The 15,164-nt window shown below is 37.5% G+C and overlaps 1 protein-coding gene across 1 annotated transcript in view; it reads right to left on the bottom strand.

The window, feature by feature from the left end:
• Positions 1-15,164, bottom strand: part of ALK (ALK receptor tyrosine kinase) — a 316,153-nt gene that overhangs the window by 88,523 nt on the left and 212,466 nt on the right. The window lies entirely within an intron of this gene.

Below are 15,164 nucleotides of genomic sequence, written 5' to 3'. Positions count from 1 at the left end.
GGAAGGTCTCTGGAGAACTTTGTTCGTCTCTGCTAGGAAAAAGCAGAAGTGAAAGGTATCTCACAGCAGTCACTAGGCCTCTGCCAGGTAGGCCATGACTAAGTTACCAGCTCATCCAGGGTATTCTCGGAAATAAAAAGCCTGGCATCCTTTTCCCAATACACAACAAAAGGAAGAAAGAATTAAATAACAAAGGACTGAGCACAAAACAGACAAAACATAGCAGCCTAGCATCGTTTTTTGAGGTACTTCAAACCAGCACTCCATTTGTGTGTGCAGGGGCCTTGAATTGCTAGCAAACTACCTTCAGAAATGCTGCCTATCAAATAAGGAATCCGATGGCGAGGATTTCCAAATTGGCTCTTATGTTGTGACTTTGGATAAGTCTCTTCACTTCTTCAAGCTTCCATCTGGCTGCCCGTGACAGAAAGAAGTAACACTTTGTGGGGAATATGTGGCCTCGCTATTGTTTAGAACTAGCACTATGTGAACAGCATATTTTTGTTCGCACAGAAAAGAAGTCTCATTTTTAAGAGCTATCTAAAATGAAAATGTCCCCTGCAGAAGAAAAATGTTTGCTCAGCATTACTCCAAAAGATTTTATTTGACCTGAAATAAAAGATTGGTTAGCTCCAGGAAACTTGTTATTGTTCAAAATTTGTTTCATTTCAGATATTTCATCCTTCCTTTATGCCTTTTAACATAGTTTCAAATAAAAAAACTGAAGTCCAGGGAAAAGGTGTTAAAATTTCATTTCTTCCCTTACTTTTTTTTGTCAAAACACTTATTACTAATAATTTTTAATAGCTTTGTCGCACTAAGTTGCGGTTTTAACAAACTTAGAATAAAAATGGAGATGATGGTAACCCTTGAGTAACACATGGAGGCTGGAGGATGACAGAATCACTTGAGTCATCACCACGTGCTAATACAGCATCTGAGGAAGCCCTGGGTCATTTCAGCTTGATCCTGTTCCCTGAAATCTACTCACTCAGACAGTGAGACAACTTTTTATCATGTTAGCACTGGCAGGACTGACAACATTCTCTCCATTTGGCCTGTATTAAAACGTGCAAATATTAGCAAAACACAGATTTAACTGAGGGAACCTCAGATTTGGAGAGTAGTGAAAAACAACCATGAAGCCTGCACAGTTTCATATGAGCACTATGGAGGTATTACGCTGCTATTGCTTTCTCAGTGAGAAGCAGTATGGAAAACAGTTAACGTAAACTCAACATTAAAAATTTCACTGACAATTAAGGTGACAGATTAAATTGATCTACATGCAATCTGCAAACTGATTTGGTATTCACTGATTAATGCAGTAAATTAGATACTAACATCTCACACGCAATATTATAAATCACTAACTTCACTCAGCAATGTATATTGGTGTCAAACAACTTTTGATGCTGTGTAAGTCATTACATTTTCCATAGGTGAAGTACTGAGTACCTGTTACAGTTTTAGGATGAGATTATGAACAGAGACTTTCAATTTCTGACCAAAATTACTTCCAGACTTTGTCACTGGAGTAATTGATACTATTATAACTGCTCAGATTTCCAAAATTCAAGTGGAAATTGCTTTTCATTGTAGCGGAAAATAGCAATAGAAACCTACTAGCACCAAGTCTGGACCCAAGCTTATTTTTAGTGGACACGCATTTGAAGGTGGAGAGATGCTTTAGAAACATGATTTATTTCTCCAAAAAGGTGCTTTCAAGAAATGCCCATCTCTGAGTTCTGCTGATACTCAATACAATACAGATCTGCTGCTTGAAGAAACTGCAGCAAGAAATGCCACAGAAGGGTCCTGAGATCTCTTGTAAGTATTTGGCCCTACTATTACAAACAAGGCAGAGTTCCTCACTTATACTTTTCTACAGATGTTACTCTCCATGAGTCAACAGACCACAAGTACTTTCAACTATACAGTCACAAATTCACAAAGTGAAGGTACTTCCCTCCACACATCCCAGGCAGGGCAAGGCTCTAGCCTTAGTAACAACAGTTCAGCTCATGGTTGTCAACACTAATGAGTTAAACTGGACCATAACGAGATCCTGGAGTTATTTGTAGCTGTGGTACAGGTAAGTCCCTTTGGTTGCAGGCAGACATCCTCCCCCAGCTGCACTGGCAGGAGAAGTTATTGCCTCCATCTGTTCAGGACCACTTTCCCTCCTGATCCGCTGATGAAGCAGCATGTGCAAGTACTCCCTAATTTATTTCAGGCAAAGTCAGACAGGTGAGACCAGAACAACAGTTCTTACCTACTCAAGTATTTTATGTTAACCTGTCTCATTTTCAAATGGCAGCTGCTCTCTGGGCTGCATTAAAACATCTTACAGACTCCTGTGACCTGCTTAAAGACTAGAGGAGCAAAGCCACAGTACAGTGGTGCTACAAGGCAGAGGAGCAACTCAGTGGCTGTGTTCTAGTCACTTTTAAAAAACGTCATTCTAATACGTGAGATAATCCTGATACATGATAATATTCTTACTATGCAAAGCAATTTATGGAAGAGGGAGTATTTCCCTTTCCCTTTTTTAAAGAGGGTATACTGTGGAACAACAGCCTGCTAACTCCCATTACCTTTGCAGCTTTAGGAAAACTTGTAAACACAGCTTGGTCTTGATCTGAGATATACAGCTCAAGTCTGCTTCTAAAACAAGGAGAATGGAAAAAAACAACTGCAAGTATGCTCAAGTTCAGAGGAAATTCTGTCTCAATTTAGAACTGCACAAGAGGGACCTTTCTTTAAATCAAAAATGGCGATAAAAGGGTGTGTTTATGTACAGGAAATCATAGCAGCTTTTTTGCAGACTAGTATTTAAAATTATTAAAACACAATGAACATATATAAAAAAAAAAAACTTGGTACAATTTTCTGTTCAGAAAAAAACATTGTTTTAAATTTTCCTGATAAAGAAGAAATACTGATTACGCTAATGTAATGGAATAGAAATTCCTTGACATGACTCTTCATGGTATATCATGCCTAAGAAGTCCTGTCAGTTGAAATTTAGGCTAGAATTCAATGATCTCCAGGAACTGGATTTGAAATGACTAACTCCTGAATGTAACCAGATCTCCTTGCAGAAGTAGGATGAATTAAGGTTCAAGGCAAATGCTGCATATAATATAGATCTTAACCTCATTTAGAAGCAAAGTTGTTTAAGGCTTTATTAAGGGATTGAGTTACCGCTTCTGCTTAAACAGAAGTGACAGAGTCATTCACAAGGGTAATAAAAATAAACAAGATAATGCAAGAGAGGGAATTGCACCTACCGGTAAGGAAGTAATTGAAAAAATAATGTGGATCTTCTATTACCACTCTTTGGAAAGCAGCATGGGATCCAATATCCAAATGCACTCAATTTAAGTAGATTTTTCAAAAAGCCTTCCTTGAGACCTCCCATAAAGGAATGTGGTCAACAAAAAAAATCAAAACTTTTACATATAAGTGATTTTGTGAGGATACAGAGAAGCAATATGATCTACAGGGCTCCATTAGAAGACTCTTGGCTGTAGCTCTGCTTCTACCAACTACCACTTTACTTTTGACAAACCACTTCTGTATCTGAATGTTCTTCTGTATGAAAGAACTGTGGGTTTTTTTTCAGAAATATACCTTCTTTTCTAGACCCATTCATAAAATATCTACAGAGGGTAAAAGCCCAGGGCTGATTTCTGGTTTAAAACTTACAGAGGTTTCCTAGAACAGCTGGTGTTTTTAGTGCAGAGAGGCTTCTAGGTCTGACTGGAAGCATCCTGTCAAAGCTGCACAGATGAAGCTCCTATTGGTAATGCTGGTATTGTAAAGTATTCCTGGATAGCACTATTAATCTTGCACTCAACAGCCATTTAATTTTTTTTAGGGTTTATCCTAACAGACTCTGAATAAACTCCTGCAAAATAATTACTATAAAATGATTTATCTAGCATGCTAACCAGTGAGCGTTGAGGATGTTCAATAGAGAATCAGTTTGTTAAAGGTTCCTTGCCTGACATTATTCATTCGAAAGTGAGGAATTGGTGGGCAAACTTTATAGATTACAGGTATTAAAGCACCCACCGGCTTTAAAAGGATAGTTCTGTTAGAAATTCCAGGCTACAATTCTTCAAGCAAAGCATTGTCCCCTTTCTGACACTCTGATGATGCTATGATGTTAAAGGTGGAATGAATTGCTCTCTGAAGTGCCTCTTTTTCTCTCTGTTGACTACAGAGGGACCCTAGAGACTAGCTTTGACATGATGCTTAACTTTCAGATAGCTGAAGTCACAAAAGATGAATACCACCTTGTCTAACTTCATACAACAAAGCATCTGAATGTCTGAACTAAATCTTGCCTAGGGAGATTGAATCCCATGATGTTGTGAATTAGATGACTGTTTATTATACAGATTTTATTCCCTGACAGTTCAGTTGAGGTCTAGACTGAGAATTGTGCTGAACTGCTTGGAAATTAGCTTTGCAAGTTGGAGTTTGGGAGAAGATTTTTTTGTCTCCTATCCACTGAAAATATTTTCTGGCCTTTGTTCAATGCTAAAAAAAGCAGCCAGCATCAGCAGAATGTGGATGTGTTAAAAAAGACGTCGCCTATACACTATTAAGACAAAGAAATAAGGAGAAAGGGACAAGTCCATTGCTTGGCTTTGTAAACTGGAACATAAACTGTCGTCTTTTCATCTAATGGCTTTCCTACGCACTCTTTATGAACACTTGGCACTTAGTAAAACCCACACAAGTAGAGCAAGATTCCTTAGGCAAACAGTGAAGCTCTGCCATGAACAAGCTGTCTGCCCGAGTAACTTTCGGGATGAGTGCAATTTTCTAAAGAGGAGTCCCCAGTGACAGCGCTCAATTATACCAACACGGTCGCAGCTTAGGCAATGCCTAGCATTAACTAAAAACTCAAAGCTGACAGTAAGTCTACTCTTTCCTGTTTCATCAGTCAAATCCCTCAACTTAAACTTTTTAGAGATGCACCAGTAAACTGCTGGTTATTGTTTGCCTGATTCTGTTTACTCACTACTTCTCTCCCATTTCTAAGATCGATGAAAGGGCTGTTTAAAATTGTTTCCATTTCCTCCCAACTAATTTCACCCCAGGTGTCAGCTAATCTAATGCTCACTCACTGTGGCTTGGCCAAAGGGCTTTGGTCTTCCTTATTCATCTGTTGCCGCTTGTCTTCGTATTTGCGCTAAGGAATTCACAATCTAATTTCTTTGTCCTTTGCTTGTACTCAGTGCACACCACAGACCAGACTCATCTGTGAGTATGAGTACTGCTCTGAGATGGTATAGCAATATGAGTAAATGGAAACAGTAATAAACTCCTCTGTAGTATTTACAGAACAGTATCACTGTGGGCTTGCAGTGTAGGAAGAGTAATTTTGCATGACTGACTTCTATTTGGTGGCATCCTGCCCGGTCACGACACTTGGGTTTCATTTCGGCAATTACCCTAATTGTCCAGGAAAGGAATGCGCTGTTTACTTGAAAAGTCAAAAAATAATATGAACTAGAGAATGCTCTGACTGCTGTTACACTTGAGAAAGATAACTGTAATGCATTATAGACACTGCTGATGTCTGGTGCTGCTAGTAACAGAAGAAGCAAGTAGAAGCACATTTATTATAATTTAAGGGGAGTTACATGAAGTCACAAATTAGCCCACATTTTACAAATCAACAGTTAAGATGAAGACTACTTGCTACAATATAAACTTATAATGGAGTAATAATTGCCCTAAATGTTTCATGATGAGATTAGATAGGCAGGAATGTTTTACGACTAAAGGGAAAGAGGAGGAATAGGCTTGTCCAAATGAGAGAGATTGCCTGATTTCACTTGGGAGCAGAGGAAGTTGGAAGTGCTCCAAAGACGAAATCAGAAGAAAACAGAAAACAAACACCGTAAGCATGGAAGACCACTGCAAAGCACTCTGTGCAAAGATGAGCAGGTCAAACATCTCTTGGAGTAGAACTTTTTTCCAACATATGATAGAAAAGATTATTTTGCATTTCTCATTTGTCTTAATCAGTTGTAAGTTATATCTTTAGAAAATATACTTTGTACAACATGTATTTTGCAACCCAATTTTTAAAAAATCAATGTAACTTTATGGTAATAGGTACCATTGCAAACACTAAGCATCAGCTCCAGCCTCCTTTACCTACAATGAAAGAATAGCTATAACTTAAACATAACTCTTCTGTTTTCTAAACCAAACTCTTCTGTTAGCTATGAAGAGCCCAGCAATGACAAAGAAACTGAAGTCCAAATCGGTGATGTTCCTATCAAACCTCTTGTTAGGCTCCTCCTTTTTCAAAAGCTTTGCTAAATATATAAGGACAGATCTTCAGCTGATGCAAGTAGTCAAAGCTCCAACAATTAATTGGGTGACGCACAATGTGCTTTACAACTTTCACTAGCAGAAGCTCCACCCAAGTAACTTCATAGTTACTCACTTCACTTCCTTTACTTTGGGAAATAGCTCTCATGCAGTAAATATTTCCATTACTTTGCTGTCTAAGCCACTTGGCAATTTTTGCAGACAGGTGAGTCATTTTGCTACTGTTTTGTTACTGATGTGTACAATAAAAGTGCCTGATGAGTTAATACTGTTGCCAAAACTATACACTTAGTGTTTCTGATCTTAGAGTGATTGTTTTCTTTTTTTTATGGTTTCATTAACATATGTTCATAAACACATGTACATACACTGTCACTCCATGAGGTACTTAAAGAGTCAACAATGACTTTCTATAAATCAATAGCAACACTGACAATACTACAGAAACATTGAAATTTCATCCTCTTTATATTTATCTTTTTTTTTTGTACTGTATAACATGCTGCTAGATTTATGCAGTTGTTGCTTACACCTCTAAATGATGTCTTAAAAATCCAGTACATAATTTAGGCTTAAGTGCACAGAATATTCACTGCTGTAGTCTCCGCAAAATCATTTACTCTAGATTGTGGCTCACACAAATCAACCAAAACAGCTTAGATCCCAGTATGCCGCAACCCATCATCTTACAGAACTAGACAGATTGCCTCTCAACCCTCAAAGTTTTGAGGTATCAAAATAGTTGCTTTGTTCATCTCCATTCACATCAAATGAAAAATGCACCACTGATATTATTTTTGGAACATGATAAATCTCTCTGTAAGAGTTGACTAAATTATATTTCCTTGTAGATCTGAAAAACATTTCCAAACCTCTTATTTTGCTTACAAATTTGCTGATACTCCATCAATCATGCCCCATGAACAATACACTTCAATCTGGAATTGGACCCAGAATCCAGCTGACTTATTTAAGTGCTTGCAACCTCCCAGTTGTACAGAACTTCAGCTGGCAATCATTTAAAGAAGGGGGGGGGGAGGGAGTATTTTAAAAATTTCTTTCATGTAATAAAACCTGACTGGTAATTTAAGATCTTGCCATCCGTGTGTGAGTTCTGGATCAATATGCCTTACTAGCAGGACTTTCAAAGGCTCAATTCATAAAAGCCCTGTATACCTCATTTATGGAGGTACTCCATAAAACTGCCTCCATGGAAGCACAGTGCACAGTCTGTCCTTTCTCATCCTCACAGGTGGAAGGCATGCCTCAGTGCAATTCAGTAATGATGGGATTTTTGAAAACTCCCAGGGAGTAAGGAGCACAGTTCCCATTAATTTGTGCTCCTAAGACACTTGGCAGCTTTTGAAAGTTCCTCTCTTTCCCCACGTTTTTCATGACTTCAAAGCAAAAGAATCGCAACATACAGGTTTAATGATCCTGACCGAGATTCTGATGTGCAGCTACTGGTTGTTTCCAAATATAACATAAAGGAGTCTCATTTGTTGAAAGGGCACGCACTCCTTTTCAGAAAACTTTGAACCCCCATTACAGATTCTTAAATTTTGCAGGGAAAAATCAATGCATTGAGTTTAGTCAGTTGGCATTTCTATTTTTGTATTATGGATTTGATGTGGAATTACAAGGTCGGGGCTTTTTGGTTTTAGTTGTTCTATTGCGGAGTGTCTACTTCAATGTATCCATCTCTGCTGGCACCAATGTGCCGCACCTCTCCCACACTAGATACAGTGCAGAATTATTAAACAATGTGGTTTGATGCAGCAATTGGTTTGCTAAAAAAGCTGGCTGCAGTAGATCATGCAGAGACAGAACAGCAGGACAAAGCAAGCAGCGCTTCCTGAGGCAGAAAGAGGAAGGTTTTGGACAAGAAAAGGGAAGAGCTGGACAGGATCCTATAGCAAGAGTGGGGCAGATTTGCAATGAGACCTCTCAGAGAAAAAAGCTGAACTTGAATACTTCAGAAGATAAGCCCCGAGGTATAGAAGTGCCTTGAGCCAAAATCCAAAGAAGTCTTCACTGTAGTAAAGAAAGAGGAGGAATTATACCTTTTCTCAATCTTGTATGCATTGCACCACTATAGAGCAGTGGTACCTCAGAATCCAGCGCTGGTGTGTATGATACCTATGCAGGCCTTTAAAAAATAAGGTTCTTGGTGCTGACGTTATTTTGTCTTCTACAACCTGGAAGTGCACACAGAAAATCTTTCCTTCTTGTCCCATGTTCTCCTCATTCTTGCTCTTCATCTTCCAAAAATGATTTTGCTCACCAATGCCCTTCGGGCTCTTTTGAGTCATGCCAGAAAATGGGACTAGCTTCCACCTGAACATCCATGCATTTATCTTTGCATTTGATAATTTTAAATGTTAATTGATTAATTCTTTTGGATTTCATTCAATTTTCACAAATCACTGAACTTGTCCCAGTCTCACTTGGTTTCTTTGCTGGTTCAACAGATTATCCATCTAGTTAGTTCAGTCTGGTTGATTGAGTGGCTATCTGATTAAGTTTGAATGCTCTAGTTAATCAATTGGATTTTAAATGTTTATTCCAATCACTTTCTAACTGGTCAAACTCTTTAATCATTTCCACTATCTAGACCAATTATTCCTGCCTGATATCCTGTCATTTGTTTTCAGTGTTACTGGTTTATCGCCATCTCTCCTTTCCTTATCTCTCCCTCTCTCGTTTATACAGTCTGACTCCTATCCTTTTCACTTGATCATCTCCCTCTTCTGTTCTGACTTTCTAAGCTTCCCCACTGTCTCTCACCTCTTCTCAAAGACCACTGTAATTATTCACAAACACGAATCGAGTTGCGTAGCCAGGTCTTAATTTCTTCAAACTTCAGTCCTGTTTAAATCAAAAACCTTTCCTACAGCTAACAGGGAACTTCATGGATCTATATAAAACAAAACTCAGAGCAAAACTACCCCTGACTTTGTTTTAGCAAAATCAAGGTTATAGGCTAGCAGTCTTCTGAAAATGTAGGGGTTTATTATGAAAAGAGAAAGGGACAGATAGACTGTCATCTACTTACACAATGGAATCAGCCTGCATAAATCTTTGAATCCGGAGTAATACTGGTTTAAAATCATTGGGTCATTGGTAAATCATCATTGTCCTCCCCATTTCTCAAGTGATAATAGTGAATCCTATGATTGTTTCAATAAATCCAAGCAGTTAAAACATCACAAGAACTAAGTGGCAGCAATTAATAGTAATAAAAATAAGTTCAATTTGGGGAAAGCAGATTACAGAGTTCATTTTCTTTCACTGAATCAATGGCTCCCCTGTTGAAATAAGCCTTAATTAAGGGAGAAGGTCAGGGTAAAAATCATATACAGCATTAAAAAGATAATGTATTGGCCAATTCTTCAAGGTGTTAAAAAGTACTTAAGACCCATAACTACCAACATTTGCAGGGGAACTAAGGGATTTGCAGTGTTTCTCAAGCAGATTCCAGTACCTCTTATGAACAGGCCCTTCTCTTTTGATCATTAAAGCTTTGGATTTTCAAACCTGAGATTTCTCAATTCTGTTTCTTAACCCAAATCACCTACCCTTTTTTGAATTAGAGAAGACAAACATGCCCACTCTGGTAATACAGTAACTTTGTCTAAGAAACACCCACATTCGGTCTTGCTGTGGCAGATTTCAGCCTTTCCACCTTGTGTATGAATGCATAAATTTTAAAGACCAGTTTTACGAGCATTATTACACCACCTAAAGTATTTCTTTATACCTCCCTCCTCATACCTTAAAAAACCAAATATATCATCAGTTGATTACTAAATAAAACAACAGAACACTAGGTCCCATTCACCAACATACTGACATGACAGACCTATGAAAACCACACGCTCTAGATATTCAGGTTCATCTTCCCCTCCCCTTTGGTGATTACACTAATGTTCTAAATAGATTAAATTATTTAACATAACCATCACTGTCTAAATTTGGCTCCACAAAAAGTAGGTGTTCACAGTCAGCAACAGAAATGCATAATCACTAATTCATTACTGTAAGAAGCTACTCTACTACTAATTGAGTTACTGTGCCTTTTCTAGAAGCAACATTAAGACTAAATTTGCTTAATTTTTTATTCCTAGCATTACTATAACTTAATTTTAAAAAGATGGAAATGAAAAATGAAAACAAAGATAAGCCCCATAACAAGTGCATTATATTTATTTTACTTAAATGGGCACAAACCACAAGTGAAATAATTTTCACTTTGGAATTACCTTAAAATGATTTAACTTCGCTACAGCCACCACACTTATCTGTAAAGCCGTTTTTAATCCAACACAAGATCCCTATGGGATTAAAACCCTGGCAGGTTAGAGATGGTTTTTGGCACACAACCTGAAGTCAGAATAATCAGTCATACCTCCTGGGGGAGCAGAGGTGAATAGGGAGGAAGGTGGTTGCCAAAGCATTTGGAGGCAAATACTCTTAAAATAGTAAGGCTTTTCCAAATGCCTACTTAGTGAAATTAGATCCACAGGAAAACCAGCTCAGTGGAACTGTATAAATAGCATAGGCCATTCCAAGGAAAATGCAGCCAATCTGCCTGAGTTTTTTTTTTTTTTTTTTTAAATGAAGGATACTCAGAACTTAATCCAAACATACTGAATAATTCCCATTGACTTCAATTAACTCTGCATCTATCCTCTGGCTTGGTAAGCTCCTTAAGCATGGCATTAATGCCAAAGGAAATTCTCCAGCTTCCTTTACACAAAAATGACCTGGATAGGCCAAGTAAATATTATGGTAAATGTGCGTCCTAAACCTCAAATAGAGACAACTACTTCTGAAATTTAAAACTACTTTTTTTTTTTAATCATATTTATTTTTCAGTTTTATAACAACAGCACAATACTGACTGTGCTCATTGTTCTATTCACCCGTTCCCCTGAATTTCTGGGCAGTGGTGGATCTCCAGATCATATAAGATGACATGGTTGGTTCCACTGAAAGTACATGTCTTCTCTCCACTCTCCCATAGTTACAACAAAGCAAATAATTAATAAAAAAATATTGACACAATTAAGTTAGTTGCTTCACAAATCTTCTGTAAACATCTTGCAATTTTACTCAAATGAAACTTACTTAAAAGTTATACCAAATTTTTTATGAATTAATTATTAACATCTAAATCAGCTGTAAGTATGTCATGTGAGACTTCAATTAGAAACCCGTGTTTAAATTTTTTACAGTGAGAACAATCACTGGAACAATCTCCCCAGGGATGTGGTGGAGTCCCCATCACTGGAGGTTTTCAAGATGCAGGTGGTCAGGGTGCTAGATAATCTCATCTAGGCTCCCTTTCCCATGAAAGGTTGGACCAGATGACCTTTTGAGGTCCCTTCCAACCTGGGCTGTTCTATGATTCTATCGGATACACTGATACTATTTCAGTTCTCGGTTTGGAAAAGGTTAACTTTTCTAGGCAATTTTCCAATACGAAGCATCAAGAACTCATTTTGAAAAGGGGCTCACTGGTATTTCATTAAGTTCAGTTAACCACAACATCCTGTCAGCAAATTAATTTATAAGACAAACTGTAGAAAGTGAGCATACGTGGGAAAACTGAAATGATACATATTCAGGTTTTGTTTGAATACACAAAAATATGATTTTAATAATGATTCAGATACATAAGTAATCCTGTTTGGAGAAAGCCCTTATTGATTTCCTGCAGTTGATTCATAAATCTGTTGCTAGACTATTTATCAAATGGAATTATGAAAAATTCTATCTGGCAGTTGCTCATATTTCTTCATACATGTTGCAAGTCTATATTCTTACTCTTCCCTCACTATCTCTTTTTCCAGTAAAATCACCTTTCGATCCTCAAAATTTTTCCTTTCTTGAGAGGTCCTTTGCTATGGATCAAGGATTTTGCTTTTAGTACAACCTTAACTTCAACTTTCAGAAATTTGCATATGTATTATAACCAAGAGATCATTACAGAACTAACGACTTACCAGCTCTGAAGGTAATGAGTGTATTTCTACGTACTTTCAGTATCTACCGAAAAAAGTTATTGCTGAGTGGACAGAAGCATTAACTTAATCAACAACACACAGTCTCTCCCCTTTCCAAAATAAATATGTTTTTTATGTTGCTTAGTGAGCTCGAAAACTTGAAAGCTAAGTGCTTCCTCTTGGACAGGCTGAGCATCTGAAATAACTGCTTTTAACAGCCTTGGAGCATCATTAAACCTTTAACATGTTTTAGAAGCATTTGATCTCCACGCCTCTTACTCAAAAAGTTACTTAGAATTGGTAAATCGAACATTGCTAAGTAAACCAATATCTTGTCATTTACTTGTGCTTACTATTAAGTACTTTAATTAAGACTTTTGGAAATAAGTTAGCAAATTAATTAATTTACAACTGCAATAAAAAATCAGTAAGAAACCTATTAAATATCATTAATAAGTCAATACACTACTTAGGAAATGAACTCTATTTTTATGACTAGAAATTACCATCAACTATAAAATACCACTCTACCAATTACTTTACTTGTAGAAGGAACAAATTCTTAACTGACATTATTAAATTAATATATTACTTCTCTGCAATTTGTAAGGTTTTTTTTTTGCTTTGAATACTGCACTTATTTAAATAGTAAGTTGTAAGAAAGAAAATTAGACAATCAATAGTTTAGGTTTTACATACTGACAAACACAATCTGCTTTACATTTAAGACAGTAATTGAAAGTCAATTGGCTGTAGGACAATGGGCAATGCTACCTGTTAACTGTCCTGATCCAAAACCTATAGAAGGTCAAGCAGCCTTTCTATTGACTGTAGGGGCTTTCTGATCAGAATCTAATCCTATGGTTCAGGAAAACTTTCTGTAAAAAACCCACAACACTTAGCACATGTCAAGTGCTAAAAAGCCCTTAAAGAATTAAAGCCAGAGGATGGAGTGCATGAAAAGAACGGTGGTGATGAACAACAGCAATGATAAAAGATGCACCAAGTACAGTTTTGACCAATCCTGAGCATTTAAAAAAACAAAAAAAACCCCTCAACAACAACAAAAAAACCCACCCCCAAACCAAAACCAAATGAAAGCCCTCGGTCTGCAAGGGCTTTCTTTTTTTCTATCAAGCTAACCCAATCAAGATCGATTATATGATGGGAATTGGGAAATGCGAAGATATTCAGGCGACAAATCACTTTGATTTTCTAATCCGCTGCACTGTTGGATGAAGAAAGGGAAATGTGGAGTACCATTAATATATTGCAATAATAGAGTTATGTTTCCACTTAACAATTTTTCGTTAGATTGGATATGAATCTAGAATTTTAAAATTTAGAATTAAAAAAAATCCAGAATTTTATCAGCATCTGAATTTTTTTTTAATTTTAATTTCTCATTCAGTCCTAAATAGGCTGTTATTTTTTCAGTTCAAATGCAGTAAGAATCCCATCTTTTCCATGATTAAAGAACTCAAAAAATGGAATTCCCAATGCTCAACAGCAAATCCCAACCTCAAACTTCTACCTTCTTCAAGTCCCTATTGGCATCTAATTTACATCCAAACCTGTATCCACCTATGGAAATGGCAGCCTAATTTCCTAAGATTGTCTATGTGCCTTTATTTATTTTTAAATTATGTATATGGTCTTTAAAAGGCTTAGAAAAATTAGGCTGAAGGCTCGTTACTCTTTCTTGGATGTTTCTTTCCCAAATTCACCCATGTTTTAGGTGCTTCAGTGACATTAAGGTATCCAAGTAGCTAAGCTGCCCGAAGGCTTCTAACAGCGGCAGAAAAATTGGATTTAGATTAATCTTTTCTTATTGCTTTCCCTATTTCCTCCAAGCCTAAGGTGCCACCCTCGGCTGCTCATCACCACCTTCTGTTCTAGTAAAAGGACACAGTGTCACATCTTCAGCTGTGTGCAAAAGGCTTAGCGGTTTCAAACAACTAAAAAAAGAACAAGTGGTTTTCTTCCCTGGTGGTATTATTCATACACCGTGTCCTGTAAGCAGAGCAGGAGTAGCCAATTGTTACAAATCTGTAGACAAAATGGGAGCTTCCTTCTTTTGCTCACAGTGTATCTTAATAGCCTCAGCAACTGACATCTGTCATCTGCAGAACGGTGCCCAGTACTGGTATGAGCTCACTCAGCCAACATCATCCTTTCACTCAGCTGACTGTCCTTCACCTACGGCTCTCCTTCAAGCACTCCCAAGAGAAGAATCCATGTACCTTCATGGGAGCTGAGTATCTCCTGTAGTCCTTCATAAAATTTGTTGCAATGAATTCCCAAAGCTCTGTGGATTTGAATGACTTCTGTCCCATTCACTTTTTTGTTTTGGGGAGTTGCAATACTTTCATTTCAGCCTTAGAGAGATACCAAGATGTGTTCTGTACATCAGCAGCAGATCAGGTGCGTTCTGTCTGAACGTGCCTTGTGCTTTCAGCACAATGTCAGGCTGTTCCTTGTTGGAGCTTAGAGATCACCTTTATGTACGGACAGTGCATTAAACCCCTTAATACAATTGGCCTTTGTGGAGAGCAACGTAAATAACCAAAATAACTTATATTCTCCAGCAGATTTCCCTGTCCTAGATAGGTTGAAAAGAAGGACATGCAGCTCAACTCAGCAGTACTCCAAATAAATAAAATGGGCAAAAGGTAATGTGTTAAGTGCTATAAGTAATAATATTCTTCGCTGACGTGCCACCTAAAGATTTCAGTATGATTCACAAGCTCCATAAAGGTGGTAGAACTAAAATGCAGCTGCTTCTGGCATGAA

This window comes from Calonectris borealis, chromosome 3, assembly GCF_964195595.1.
Source record: "Calonectris borealis chromosome 3, bCalBor7.hap1.2, whole genome shotgun sequence".
NCBI lineage: Eukaryota > Metazoa > Chordata > Aves > Procellariiformes > Procellariidae > Calonectris > Calonectris borealis.
Note: the sequence above shows the minus strand (reverse complement) of the source record. Positions and strands in the feature narration are given on the sequence as shown.